At 45.8% G+C, this 10,877-nt stretch overlaps 1 pseudogene; it reads right to left on the reverse strand.

Annotated features, from left to right (window-relative positions):
• On the reverse strand, positions 1 to 10,347 carry LOC109778930 (wall-associated receptor kinase 2-like; annotated as a pseudogene).
• Positions 10,348 to 10,877: the final 530 nt, after the last annotated feature.

A 10,877-nucleotide genomic window follows, 5' to 3' on the forward strand; every position in this document is an offset into this window, starting at 1 on the left:
TCATATTTCCAAAAATAACTTGGTGACAAACATGCATATTACACCTTTCGAGATCGGCCTAGTATGAGTAGCCTCTCAGCTACCTCCATCATCGTTGGTCTTTCATCCACGTCAAGGCTAAGGCATTCCACAGCCAGACCTGCTAGACTGTCAAGAAGCTCCAAATCTTCTGTCATCGCAATTTCTTTGTCAAAAAACTCAGTCGCTTTCTTTTGTTTCTTATGGGCTTCAAGAAAATTCTTTACCAACTTATTATTGTCAGAATGCATGGCCCTCCTCCTGCTAATAAGCTCCAAGATTACAACCCCGAAACTGTAAACATCACTTTTTTTGGTGAGCAGGCCTTCTTGTAGATACACCGGATCCATATAACTCATGTCGCCAATGATTGATGTAGTGTGTTCCTTGTCTCTTGCAATCAGCCTAGATATGCCAAAGTCTGAAATCTTGGGTACAAAGTTATCATCCAAGAGTATATTTGCTGGTTTAACATCACCATGTAGAATCTTAATATTTGCTTTTGAGTGCATATAAGCTAGACCATCCGCTGACTGTGCAATGATATTTAAACGGGTATCCAAGTTGAGAGGCACCTTGTTATTTTCTTTGTGAAGAATATCATGCAAGCTACCTTGGGAGATAAATTCGTAACCAGCATGGGCGCGTCAACTTCAAGGCAACAACCAATGAGCCTGACAATGTTCTTGTGGATGACTTGAGATTGGATGATAACTTCATTTGCAAACTAATCACTCTCTAGCACGCTCCCATTAATGGGCTTCTTTATCGCAACATTTTTATTATCAAGAAGACCCTTGTAAACTTCACCAAAGCAACCTTTCCCAATTAAGTTGCTACTCTTTAAAATTGGCTTGAGCTCCTCCTTTTTGAAAAGTTTAATGACATTTGCCTTCTCTAGTGTAGGACAACCATTCTTTTTGTAGAACTCTTTGGTCTTCTTTTTTTCTTTGTGAAGGATAACAACAAATAGAACCGCCATGACAAGAATACCAAGTATGGAACCTAGATATACAAGAAACAGGCTTAGTTTATATAAACAAATCTGTAGATACAAAGCAGGGAAAAAAGGTATAAGAAGTAATAGTTCCCTTTGTTCATCTACTCGGAATCTTGACAAATTACTAGTACAACTGAATCTAAGTCCTACAGAAGTGTGCAGAACACAAGGAAAGAACGTAGCTCATACATTACATTCAACAAGATCATTCATATAGAAATTAAGCAGTATAAAAATGACTGATGGAATTCAAACAACTATTTATGCAACCTGTATCCTATCCATCAAGAGATCTATAAGCATGTAGTTCCCATGTTGACTAAATAGATTGGCAACAGGTAGATATATATATTATATATTGAAGCAACTTACTTCTTTTTATTCGACAAATGAGGGAATTGATTGACTCAAAATGAAGCATCAAGGGAGTACAAGCGAAATGAGCAGACATAGGCCTATGCATAACTTGAAAACACACAACCAATGACGCACACACACCAATAAACATGCCGGCAAGGAGAAAATTCATAGAAGACCAATTGCTATGCCTAAGCAAGGAAAAAAAGTCATGAAACAATTAAAAAAGGTGATGGGCACACTAAAGCAACGACCATATTCGCACGAACCATCTCTTGACACCACGAGGACAAAAAGAAAGTCTGTCCAACAACAACACCTTCAGGAAGGGAATGGCACTCAAGCATCGTCACGAGATCCGGCCACCAAAGAACAGATTATAGGTTTTCAACCTGAAGAACAAGTCCAAGAATTTTTAAGCAATGCCTTCAACGAGATAACGAGGCAAAAACATCGTCATTGCCAAGTATCACTGGTAGAAAAAAGGCCTTTAGTCCCGGTTCGCAAAGGCCTTTAGTCCCGACTGTGCAACCGGGACTAAATATGCGCGACTAAAGACCGCCCCCCCCCCCCTAGTCGCGCCTCTTACGAACCGCGACTAAAGGCTTTAGTCCCGGTTCTCGTGGCTAACCGGGACTAAAGGCCTCCTCCGTAGGTTTAGGGTTTTAGCCCCCCTAAACCTGGTTTTTTTTCGAATTTTTTTTATTTTTTTTATTTTCAAATTTCTGAATTATTTTAACCTCTAATCTCTAATCACCACCCCTCATCACTGCTCAATTTAATCTCTAATCTCTAATCACCCCTCATCATTTCAAATCATCTAACTTCCCGGACGGTCACCCATCCTCTCACTACTCCAGCCTGAGCACGCTTAACTTCCGGGTTCTATTCTCCCTCGTTTCCAAGTCTGCACTTGTTGTTTTCCTGACAATAGTAGGATGTCAATTCTATTAACCCTCAGGAATTTAGCTTGAGCATGAAGTGACACATTTCACTGTTTGAGTTTGAAACTATTATTTTAAAAAACAATAATTATTTAGTAACACTAATATTTCTGGAATAATTAGTTTGACCACTGTTTGACCACAGTTTGACCAGATTTGACCAAAATTTAAAAAAAACTGAAATAATTATTTAGTAACACTAATATTCTACAATAATTAGTTTGACCATTGTTTGACCACAGTTTGACCACAATTTGAATTTTTTTGAATTTTTTTGCCTCCAGATCTTAAAAGCCCCGTATCTTTTTTTCTGTTAGGTTTTTGAGGATTTTGAAAATGTTTAACGGGGTTCCCTGAGGACCTTTAGTCCCGGTTGGCCCCCTCCCGTCCGCCAGCTGTCGACCGAGCGCGCTGGGCCCAGATAGTTGGTTGCGGGTCTCCTCCCGAACCGCGACTAAAGACCCCTTTGGTCGCGGTTCGATTATTTTGGGGACTAATGGGGCGTATGGAAGCCTCTTTTTCTACTAGTGTATGACCAACTCAGGTAAGATTCACGCACACATACGTCTTTAAAGTTGGTCGGGAACTGCTTCTAAATGTCGTGTCCACTCCCGTCGGGGTGTTGCCTATCTCCGTCATTTTCATTATGCGGGCTAGGCTTCCCTGGGTGGACGCTTCCAACCTCAGTAAATCTCTTGGAGACCCATCCATTCTCTTTTGTATGGGTGGTAGGCTGCTGTGCTGTTCCAGAGTGTATGGCTAAGGATCGCGTCTAGCTGGCAACTACCATTATTTCTAGCCCCCGAAACCTCCTCCGGTTGTGTTGGCGCTGGCCATCAAATCTGTCTTGGAGCTCCTCGTGCTGGTCGCCCTTAACGATTATGCCATGCCGCTTGCTGGTACGTTGTGAGTATTTGCGTCCATCAGGTACTTCGGGCGGTCGAATGTTAGTGCCCCTTTCCTTGATGTTGGCGAGCCAGGCACTTTCCATGGTCCAATAATGGGACATCATGTCAATGAGCATGGCCATCCTTGGTGGGTGTCGGCAGAGGTCCCAAATAAGCGAATCATCTTTTATGCTATTTCTGAACGCCGTCGGGGCTTCTGCATCGCAATGTCGATGATTTCATTCTGCCTTTCAACGAACTGAACCCAAAATTTGTGTACTAGTTCACCAGATAGGTGTCTGACAAGGGCCATCTCCGTAGTGTCCGGGTGCCTAACACCACCTAGCTGGTGCATACTGTCACAGCCATTTCTCCCCTCATTTTCATATCCAAGCTCGTCATTTGTCGCCCGCAGAGGGGTATGCCATGCATGGGCCATGCTCTGGACCAAACATACCTAGGCTTGGTACCAGGGTTGCCGATAAGGGACTGCTAGCTCATATTCTGTGTTCTTGGACTCGTTAGCGTCACCGTTGTTGGTTAGGTCATTGATGTTAGCAACGATATGTGTGGGTGGGGTGAAAATCCGAGTTGTCCCTGGTATTCCCATTTCCAGTCCTACACCGAGACCGAGTTATCCAAAACCAGGAGCTTCTAAATTCGATTTAACATCTCATTCAAAACAAGTTTCTCGCCCTCATACTGGACCCGATATGACATGAGGGCCAGAGGAAGCCGTCCCAAGATCTGATTTGACATGGACCTCGGTTTCCCACACTCTACCATAGTCTGATATGGCATCTGAAGCATCGGAGCTATCATCGAGTTGTGATCTAAAGTCGGGTCCAATGAAAGATTCTCATGCTCATACTCAACCCGATCTGACATTAGGTTCAAGGCAAGTGGCCCACACTAATCCTCGGCTTGGTCTAGCACCCAACCAATAGGACGGGCTCCCCGCAGGAGTCCACGTCTATGTTGTCGAATCTGACGATCCTACCTGGAGTGAAGGACTTGACCTATCCAAGATGGTCGTCGATGATCCTGACATTGCCGAAGACGAAGATCTAACCTAGCGCGAAGGTTGCGCCCACACCTATCTGCTCGTTGATCTTGACTATCATCGTACCGTGTCGATAGCTTAGTGGTACATGTGTAGGCCACCAATGACGAGACTAAATCCGGCAGATATCGGGGTAGGGTATCCCGAGCTAAGAATCTTGGCACAATAGTAACAAGGAAACAAGGTTTTACCTAGGTTCTGCCTCTTCAATGAGAGAACACCCTAAATCCTACTTGTGTTTCCCGCGTAGGATTGAGTACAAAGCACATATGTTCTAACCTGAGATTGTCGTGTGTCCTCTACGAGCCCACCCCTCGGTTTATATAAATATCGAGGGGTCTAGGGTTATATCATCCTAGTCGGCTACTTACGAGGAAGCCGAAGCTTTGACGATTCCACCATCTTGAAGTACACAATAGGTCTTCTAGAGCGTTACGTCTATGCATCATGGGCCGCATGATGTGGCCCACTCTGAAACTGACAAGTGCGTCCTTAGACCGGCCCACAAGGAACAGAAACGACGTGGTGATAAGCCACCAAGCAGGGACACTATCTGCAACGCCTTTAGGAAGGGAACGGTGCTGAAGAGTCGTCGCCGAATCCAGACACCAAAAGCCGTATTCTAAGTGTTCACCCCCGAAGGACAATTCCAAGCATTTCTAAGCAATGCCTTGAGCAAGATAACACGGAAAACATCGTCGTTGCCAATCATGAGCAACTCGGGTAAGACCTAGGGTTATGACCCTAGGGCACGAGACCGGGCACTTCCACACAATCTTGGTAGCTACATCATAGCAATTCCTGCTACTTGTGATGTCATCATAGAAAGCGGCCGCCAATGTAGGGATGTGGTAGGCACCCGCCTGCCGCCTGTGTAATCATAGATGGGATCACGTCCACAATGTCTCACCACTAGAGACCGTTGGCTGGGGTAAGAATCCTACCGCCAGCATTGCACAACCATACCCTCTATGTCAAGTAGCTGTTCATAGATTGCATCTCACATCCAAAGGAAAACTGGTTGGAGTGAGAGCTGCCAAAACTACAAAAGAAGACTTATGGTGCATCCCACAACCTCGCCAGAACAAGTTGCCGAATCTGGAAATAGGACCCTGACGAAGACACTTTGGTGGCCACCACACTATGCATCTAGAGTGAGTGGGTGGCCACTGACGAAATCATGACATATCAAGCACCCGACGGAAGCTACTACCAAGCCAACTATGCATCGGAGTTGGCTGCATGCCATCGCTATCGATGATAGCCAACTTTGATGAATATTAGGCTAATCGGCGATCATGGTAGGTAACCTGATACGAAGTTGCTTCCTGTAGCACTAAATTTGATTCCTATAGCACCAAAGTTGTTGTCGGAGAAAAAAATCATCGAAACAAACTTATATACGGCCTAGTTTTGAAAATCCTATCACGAGAAATACAACGGCGAAAATGGGTGGTAATTGTGCCTTGTGGTTCAAAATTATATCATTTTGAAAAAAATCAAATCAAAATTAAATGCATGAATTAATCTTAAGGCTCCTAGTTAAAAGATATCTAGTCTAAAATCTACTTTTTCCTCTATTTTAAAATATAAGCCCTTTTAGAGATTTCAATACGGGCTATATACATATGTATATAAACATATTTTAGAGTATAGATTCTCTCATTTTGCCTTTATCAAGTCTATAATAGAATCTCTAAAATGTCTTGTATTAAAGAACATATGGAGTGCATCATATGGGCCACATGTTGCTTCCATAGAGAGGTTGCATCACGAGGGGGCACGCGTGTAGGACAGCATAGAGAGGCATGTTTCATAATGTAAAACGTTTTTTGCCATTTACATTATGAGACAGAGGGAGTAGGAGATAGTGGGATCAACCCAGAAATTCATTGAGGGGTGGTGATAAGGTTGCCCGTAATGAAAGTATAATAGATAGTATCGTCTATGCCAATTGGACAATCTCGATGGGTTGACATAAAATTAAATAAAGAAAAAAGGTAGAGTATCATATAATGATATCGTATCATAATAAATAATGTACTACCATAAGGTCATCTAGTAGCATCTATCGCCGGGCGCCCCAAACCCGCGACATACACCCGGGTGGGCAGCCCGGTCACTGACCGGTCATTAATTTTTTACCCAGGGCGCCTCAAACGGGCCTCAAACGCGCGGGCTGACCAGCACCCGTCATATCCAGCCCAGACATGGAGCGAATACGGGGGCGCCCGGGCGCGTCCACCACGTCGGACCCGGGCCACGCTGGCCCATCCGACCCCACATATATTTCTCCCCATTCGCTTGAGACACAAAACCCTAGCAACTTCACATTCCACTTCCCTTCACTCCCGCCGCCACCCAAGATCACCTCCGGCGATTTTCGGTAGTCTCCTGCATGGCGGGCAGCCGATCTGACTCTGACCAGTCCGGATCCGCCGACTGGGGTGTCATCTCGTGCTTGGAGGAGGCAATGTCGGTCCACATTGCACTCCGCGGCTCCCAGGAGGACAATGCCCAGCCGATGGCAGCATCTGTCCGGCGCGACTCCGTAGCGTCGGCTAAACGGGCAGCCGGAAAATGTCTCCTTCGGCATCACTGGTCAGGCGGACTATGAATCCCACCAGGACAGGTGTGCCCATCATGGGAAGCAGGGATAAGGGCCCTCGAGGCCTGTATCGCGGTAGAAATGGCGGCGACGGCGGCGGCAGATGCGGCGGCGCGGGCGCCACAGAGGAGGAAGCCATATGTGCCCGCATTTTAAAGAAACGGTAGTAGGGGAACACGCGCGCCCTTGCCCGAGAGCAGAATCGGGCGGTCCGTGCCATGGACGAACTGCCACGGAAGGAGGAGACGGAGGACAGTGACGGCGAGGACATCTCCGGTGATGAACAGATCCGGCTCGATCCCTACTGCATGTTCGACCGGTACTTCTGTGAGAAGGGCGGCAAGTGCGACGGGATGGGCAAGGGCAGCCGTGGATTATCTCCACTACAGCCAAACATGCCAAATTTTGGTAGTCCGATGGCATGTTAGTAGTTATGGAGTAGGCGAACGATGTGTGCAACGTATCAGTGTAGTTGCATGAGTTTGTAAGGATTTGAGATATGATAATTGACTTTTTCTGTTGTGAGAAGGCAAATTTGAGGCTTGATCGATCAGTTTCCGCGGAAATGCCCGGACGTATCAGCGTGCGTTTGAGGGGCCGGATTTGCAAAGTCCGGTTGTAGATGCATAAAGATACTAATCGATAAAACTATGCATTACAGAGAGAGTATAATACACTAGTATCATATGGATGATACTAACTTACTATACTACCCACTATGTGCAGCCTTAGTGAGGGGGAAGGGTCGATCCGTTAACTCTGTAAAACTCCGTAAGTTTAGTAGTATTTTTTTTTCTGGAACAAATGCAATTTTGTGCACTCTACATGGCTAGTTATTCAAATAGTGTCTAATTTGTATCCTCTCACAAAGTGACGCCAACGTTTATGGTTACTAGATGTTGTATCCTCCCACAAGCGTCGCAGCTTTTGTAGTCACTAAATGGATGGAATTCCAAAAAGGTTTAAAATGCTAATAAGGGCGGGAGTGTGTGCCTAATTAGGGTCATTTTAGATATGTATAGTTGTTTTAATAACAGAAATGCTTCTCCGTTGTAGGATATTTTCCGTTGTACACAATGGCCTCATACGCGGTCTATTCTTCACCGTACGGAATACCGACCTCTATTCACGATGGTGTATGTGGGGTTGAAGAGGGTGGCTAGCTAGGTGGTATTGTACCCAACATGGATGGTGGCATAACCTCTCGATCAGTCCACTGTCTCCAGCATCTTTTGCATAGTCATAGTGTTGGTTTTTTAAGGCTTTACTGTTACCATTATGTTGACTGATGGTGTGTGGTTATGTGTATCTTAGCTATGCAGAAGCCGTGTATTGCTCATTATACTTTGTATCCGCTTGATGATACATTTTAAGTTAATAAAAGAGCTCTTCGTATGATGTATCCATCCTTTTATATAAAATACACACAGTTCTGGTTTAGTAGTACCTCAGTTCTGGTTTATTAGTCTCCCTCGTATTTCGGGTCATATTTTGACCATGATTTTAACTAATAAAATATAAGTTATACATAGCAAAAATAACATTGTCAGCAACTATGTTCAAACACGAATCCAAATATATACTTTCTGATGACATGCATTAACATTTTGGTAGTTAAACCTATGACCAAAATTTAGCACAAAATACAAAGGCGTCCAATAAATCAAGATGGAGGTATTAGCTTAGTACTTACCCATGGTCGCCTTTGCTGCTGTAGTGAGTAGTACATGTGTGCAGGTTCCCGCTTTGCCGTCGCTCTTCATTCCGAATTTGCATGGACAGTCATAGCCTCCTATCCTGTTTTTGCAGATCCGACCATTTTGGCAGGGATACAATTGGGGTTGCTTGCACTCATCAATATCTGAAGAATCAACAACACTTCGGTGAGTCAACGAATCGATAGGAATGACAAGTTCTTGTATGAATGCAGGAGTGTATATGTACCTTGGCATCCATTGGGGAGGTAAGGGTTGCCAGTGTACTTGTCCCAGCACTTGCATACATAGGCAGGAGTATCCGCAGCGTCTGCGTTGGCACAAGAGCTGTTGCCGCTGACGCAGGCGTAGTCCGGAGGCGATGGCTGTCCTTCCGCCGGACACGAAGTGTTCCCGATGGCGAAATCGAGCGCAAGATGGACACCGCGGGAGAACCTTTTGAGTAGCGTCCAGTTGCCCTGCATGTCCAGAGTAGAGAAGTTGTACCTTGATCTCTCCACCAGCATGCCGTAGTTGCACGGGTTGGTTCTCCACCGTGGGTTGTAGCCGTCGTCCTTGACAGATAATCTGAAAGTCTTGCCTGTTGGAACTAATCTTGTTATTAGTGCTGAGTGTAGAGATGATTAATTAGATCATGTTTAATTTTGAGTCAGTCTTAGAAGAAAGTGGATGCATGTGTGGGCGTCCGTTAGATGAGTAGCATGCACGTACTGCATGGATAAGATTAATTGTTAGAATGGCTTAGTTGTGGATTGCGTCTCCAAATGCGTGGAGATCGGCCGAAACTGAGCGGCCAGAGAGGTGGTTATCAGTTGCCGTTTCTACCGGCTAGTGGAGCCAGTCATGGTTCAGCCGATGTATGTGGCTTGACCGTGGCTGGATGCAAAAGTGTGCTTAGTGGGTGCGTGCGTGTGTGTTGTGGTTAGTCCGGGTACTTAAGGACTTGTAATCACCTGAGTTTGTTGCTAAGTTGAACAAGAGAAAAGGGCACAAGTGTGCGGTGCCAGAAAACCTCTGCGTGTTCTTCTTCTCCACTATATATGTGTGTGTTGATCCTTGGGCAAAGCCAACATTGCCGAGGCCGCCGAGAGGCGGGAAGGGGATCTCGCAGCAGCCCCACCCTGTGCACGACCCGTTGGTCGCGTCCAGGCTGGACCAGACTTCTTGTGCACGACAAGATAAGTCAGTATAGGATCCGCGGTTCAGCGGCCTGTATGTCAGTTCAGGCTCGACTGCCAAGCCGACACCGATGAGAACATTACGGGTCGCGGACACCCCGAACGGCGTGCCGGAGAAATCCATATGCTGGACCATGTACAAGTTATCGCCGGTGATATTTCTGCTGCAGAGGGACGAGACGAGGGCGTACGCTCTGGCCTCTCCCGTTGCGACTGATATGCTCATCAGCTCCAGCGGTGGCGACCAAGTCTCAAGGAAAGAAGACGAGAAGTACTCCTGCCTCACGTATTTAAGTGATTTTCTCTTGTCAAGGAGGAAGGCGCGAGGGGGATGAAAAGAGTGGTTGCACAAAACCTTGAAGCCATGGCGGAAGCAGCCGGGGCCGATGCCGAACGGGAAGGGGACGCTCATGTTGCCGCACTTGTCGCGGCAACCCCGACGAGCCGCCGGCAGCTGCCCCTCAGCCGCCGCGGCAAGGATGAGTACTAGAATGACTGGAAGTAGCAGCTGCTGTGAATGAAATTGCGAAACTGGGCTTCTCATGGTGCTTTCTGGGGTATATGATAGATGGAACTACAACTAAGGATGAAATGAAAGTAGCAGCTGCTGGGAATGAAATTGCGAAATGGGCAGAAGTAACTAGTGAATGCGCAAATGTATCCGACTTATACTCCCCCGTGAGCGGCCTCACTTTGGTTGCAACTTACCTCTTGTGGAAAAATATTTTTTTCCAATTCTCTGGAATGCAACTAGGCCAACTAGCAGCTGCTGCATTAATTGTTGCCTACGACTAGTTAATTGTATGAGCACAACTTGTCACGTTCAGATTAAACATATATACAGTATCTAACAACTGTTCAATGTCTGACCAACCGACGGGAACAGTTTTGATCGTCAAAGTCTGCCTCTCCTTCTCTTTTGATTTTCTTTTCTTTTTTCATGAAATATTCTCCTTTGACTCTCTCACATCAGATAACTATTACACCGTACCAATTATTGGTGATGTTCAGAGTTGTGCAACTCAAGCCCCATACGCCAAGACATACAAACGGGCATCAACACATGACCCAAGATGGCAATGGGGCCCCGAAACCCGCGTCCTGTAG

Source organism: Aegilops tauschii, chromosome 6 (assembly GCF_002575655.3).
Source record: "Aegilops tauschii subsp. strangulata cultivar AL8/78 chromosome 6, Aet v6.0, whole genome shotgun sequence".
Lineage (NCBI taxonomy): Eukaryota > Viridiplantae > Streptophyta > Magnoliopsida > Poales > Poaceae > Aegilops > Aegilops tauschii.